We start from the raw sequence: 4855 nt of genomic DNA on the forward strand, positions 1-4855 counted from the left end.
GTTTCTCATTGGCTGAGCTGTGGTATTTCTTATTGGCTGAGCTGTGGTGTTTCTCATTGGCTGAGCTGTTGCCCGGTGGGGAGAGAAATCTTCCTTCAGTAGTAAAGTAGTTTTACTTCCAGTCCAAGATGCAACTGTCCCTCTCTTCTTGTTTGGTGTAATTGATGATGTGTGATAGGGCGTGAGAGCTCCCCCTACAGGCCTTCCTGACTCCAATTTCATTAAGGTTTCTTTTATTAATTTCCGCAGGGGAGGTTGGTGGTCTTGGTGGATGTGGGGTGGAAGCCTCCAGCCCCCTGCACTGGGCTGCAGTGGGTGAGCTATCTCTGCTGGACAGTCCTGCAGCATGAGTTTGGTTATTGTCTTTGATTTGGATGACCATTCCATTGACTTGGTGAAGCCACATGGGTGGTGTCAGCAAGTAGTTTCAACCAAAACAGGAGTCAGCAAATTTTTCCTACAAAGAACTGGATAATAAATATTTGTGGCTTTGCAGGACATGTGGTCTCTGTTGCATATTCTTCTTTGTTACTTATTTTTCACACCTCTTTAAAAATGTAAAAACTGTTCTTAGCTCACAGGCCAGATTTATCCCACAGACCGTAGTTTGCCAACCCCTGACCTAGGGCCATGTCAAGCCACAAAGGGAATGCTGGTGGCTATACCAGAATTTAGTTTGAACTTCTTAGTTAGCCCACTTTGGGCCAGGCTGCCACCTGGAGGATGTAACCACCAGGCTGTCCAGCAAGAAGAAAGAAAGGTGACCCAAGGGGCTGGCCCGGTGGCATAGTGGCTAAGTTCACGTGGTTCGGATCACACACCACTCATCAAGCCATGCTGTGGCAGCGTCCCACATACGAAATAGAGGAAGATGGGCACAGATGTTAGCTCAGGGCAAACCTTCCTCACCAAAAAACAAAAAAGAAAGAAAGAAAGAAAGATGACCCAAGAATAGTCATGGGGCAGAATCCTTAATTTTCAAAACAGGTCTGTATGAATCCCTACAATTTTGGTCTCAGTCACTATCCAGGAGGCAACCAAGAAGAGAGGAAGCTTCTCTGGAAACACCCACATTCAGGGACCAAACTGCCTCAGGTGTGTGGACCAGAAGGAGGTGAGGAATGTAGAATCAGGAATATATTCTTGAACAGATTTTTGAGGAAACTGTTCTAACAATCAATAATACCAGATCCCAGTGTACGGAGGGAAAGGAGAAAGTCCCAGCCAATACCTTAACCATCAACTGCCTGCAATCTGGCTTCTGCGATTGGCTTTGGGGTTGAACGGCTGCTGGACCCTAGTGGACACCACCAGATTTTTTTTTTTTAAAGATTGGCGTCTGAGCTAACAACTATTGCCAATCTTCCTTTTTTTTTTTCCTGCTTTTTTCTCCCCAAATCCCCCCAGTACATAGTTGTAGGTGCTTCTAGTTGTGGCATGTGGGACTCCGCCTCAACATGGCCTAATGAGTGGTGCCATGTCCACGCCCAGGATCCGAACCCTGGGCCGCCGAAGCAGAGCGCGCGAACTTAACCACTTGGCCACAGGGCCGGCCCCACCAGATTTTAACTTAGCCAACCAGCAGCGAACCAGGCCCGGCCACTTATGGGAATGTCTGTAGATCAAGGCGCCACTGAGCCAGCGGCTTGGTTTCAGGCAGTGGAGTAGGGGATAAAGTTCCCCTCAAAGGGGTAGCTGCTACTTTTCCATCGCAAAACTGAGATGACAGGAGGACCAGGCCGGCTGTGTTCTTGAATTACCATTTACATTTAAGCATTTTGGACCTTACTAGTTGTCAAGTTCAAGCTGACCTACACCAAAATGGAGGTGTAAGGTTAGGACATCACAAGGTCTCCAGGAGTCAGGCCTTCCCTGCAAGGCGCGCTTAATAACAATTCATAGCCGCCTTTTCTTAAAAGGGGTGTACATAGCGGCTGCATCAGGCAGGTGGCGCTGTTGTCAAGGGAAACGGCCTCTGCGAGCACTCCGGAGACCACTAAGTCATTAAAGTTGCGATTTTCCTTTCTCCTTTTGGAATTCTGCCTCGTTTCTGTAGACTACCATGCAGAGGACCACACGTGCTACAGTCCCTGGATGGGAGAATCATCTGACACTTATGGGACATTCACAGTATGAACACGCAAAACATCAATACCAATTATAAGTTCGATAGTGGAAGCCACAACAGCACATTGAATTGGCCCAAAGTCCTGACCCCACAAAGTGACTTCAGCTTCCTTTTCCCCACTGTGAACCTTATCAGTTGAATTCAGGTGCATTTTCCTCCTTGGGGAACGTGGACCAAGGAGTCTAACATGCGTGAGTCAGGGACCACAGCATCAGCTTAAGAGAAATCTCTGCCTGTGGGATATGGTGTCTCCGGCTTCCGTAAAGGCTGATCCTTGTTGGACCTCCTTTGCAGTTAGGGGCTGCAGGACCAACAATTTGTCTTTTCTAAGCTATGAAATATCCATTTGAGCTCAGACAGTCCTCAAGATGACGGCCTTCATTTTGTCTTCATCCAAGGCCCATCCATCCTTAGTTAGTGATGGGGTGGCAGGCAATGCAACACAGGTAGTGGAGGTCACTACCAAAAAGTGTCATTCCTTCCAGAGATGTACAAACGGCCAACAAGCACGTGAACAGAAGTTCAACGTCATCACTCATTAGGGAAATGTAAGTCAAACCCATAATGAGATACCACTTTGCACCCACCAGAATGTCAATAACCAAAAAAAATGGCAAGTAACAAGTGTTGGTGTGGATTTGAAGAAACTGGAACCTCATACATTGCTGGTGGGAATGTAAAACGGTGCAGCCCCCGGGAAAATCAAGTTGGCAGTTCCTTAAAAAAGTTAAATATAGAAATATCAGCAATTCCACTCCTAAGTGTCTACTCAAAACAACTGAAAACAGGTGCCCAAACAAAAACCTGTCTGTGAACGTTCATAGCAGCATTATTCACAATCGCCAAAATGCAGAAGCCACACAAATGTCTGTCAATGGATGCATGGATAAAATAAAAGTGATATATCCATATGATGGATCTTATTCAGCCGTAGAAAGGAATGAAGATACAACATGGACAAATCTTGAAAACGCTGCACTAAGTGAAAGAAGTCAGACACAAAAGACCACATATTTTATGATTCCATTTATATGAAATGTCCAAAACAGGCAAAGCCACAGAGACAGAGAGCACGTGGGTGGCTGCCAGGGGCCGGGGGAGAGGAGAATGAGAAGTGAGTTCTTAATGGGTGCAAGGCTATTGCTTGGAGTGATGAAAACTTCTGGAATAGCTAGTGATAATGACTGTATAACATTGTAAATGTACCAAATGCCACTGAATTGTGCACTTAAAAAGGGACAAAATGGTAAATTTTATATTATATGTATTTTGCCACAATAATAAAATACAAATTGGAAACAACAAAATAAAATCGCCTCTATTTACAGACAGCATGACTGTATACACAGAAAATCCTAAAGAATCTGCAAAAATGATACTAGAACTAACAAAGAGAATTCAGCAAGGTCATAGAATACAAGATGAATATACAAAAAAATCAGTATTTCTGTATACTAGCAATAAGCAATGAGAAATTTAAAATTATTGAATAGTAGCTTATACAACAGTATATTGTATAGGAATACATCTAACAAAATATGTGCATGATTTGTATGCTGAAAATCACAAACAGTCCAGACAGAAGTCAAAGAAAATCTAACTGGGGCCAGCCCCGTGGCCTAGCAGTTAAGTTCAGTGGACTCCACATTGGCAGCCCAGGTTTGGATCCCAGGCACGGACCTACACCACTTGTCAGCAGCCACCCACATACAAAATAGAGGAAGATTGGCATGGATGTTAGCTCAGGACAAATCTTCCACAGCAAAAAAAAAATAAAATAAAGGCAAAAATAAAATCTTTTTTTTAAAAAAAGACCTAATTAAATTAAGAGATATGCAATGTTCATGGATCAGAAGATGCAATACCATTAAGATGTCAATCACATTAAGCTGATCTGTGGATTCAATACAATTTCAAACAAAATCCCAGCAGGTTGTTGGAAGAAACTGACAATCAGATTCCAAAATCTATGTCAAAAATCAAAGGAACAGGAATAACTAAAACGATTTAGAAAAGGGAAAGCAAAGTTGGAGGACTCACGCTACCTGGCTTCAAGATTTCGTATAAAGCTATGGTTTCGAAACAGTATGATATTGGTGAAAAGACAGACATATAGATGTAGTGAACAGAATAGAGAGCCTAGAAATGGACCCACACATATATGGTCAATTGATGTTCAACAAAGGTACCAAATAATTCAGTGGAGAAAAAAAACAGTCTTTTCAACCCACAGTGCCAAAACAACTAGGCAACCCATATGCAAAAAAAATAAATAACGTTGACTCTAACATTACTCTCTCTATAAAAATGAACTCCAAATAGATTGAAGACCTAAATGTAAAACCCTAGACTATAAAAGTTTGAGGAGAAAATCTTTGTGACCTTGGGTTAGTTGTCTCTCAGGACAACAGAAGTATGAAACATAAAAGAGAATGTTGACAAAATTTCTTTGTTAATTTGAAAATTCTGCTTTCCAAAAGACACCATTAAGAAAATGAAAAGGTAAGCCACATACTGAGCGAAAATATTTGCAAAACACATATCTGGTAAAGGAGTATCCAGAACATATTAACTTTTACAATTCAATGATAAGAAAACAAATAACTCATTTTTTAAATGGATAAAAGATTTGAACTGACACTTGGCCAAAGAAGCTACACTGATGGCAATAAGCACATGAGAAGATGCTCAAGATCATTAGTTATTAGGGAAATGCAAATTAAAAGC

This window comes from Equus quagga, chromosome 13 (assembly GCF_021613505.1).
Source record: "Equus quagga isolate Etosha38 chromosome 13, UCLA_HA_Equagga_1.0, whole genome shotgun sequence".
In the NCBI taxonomy this organism is placed as follows: domain Eukaryota; kingdom Metazoa; phylum Chordata; class Mammalia; order Perissodactyla; family Equidae; genus Equus; species Equus quagga.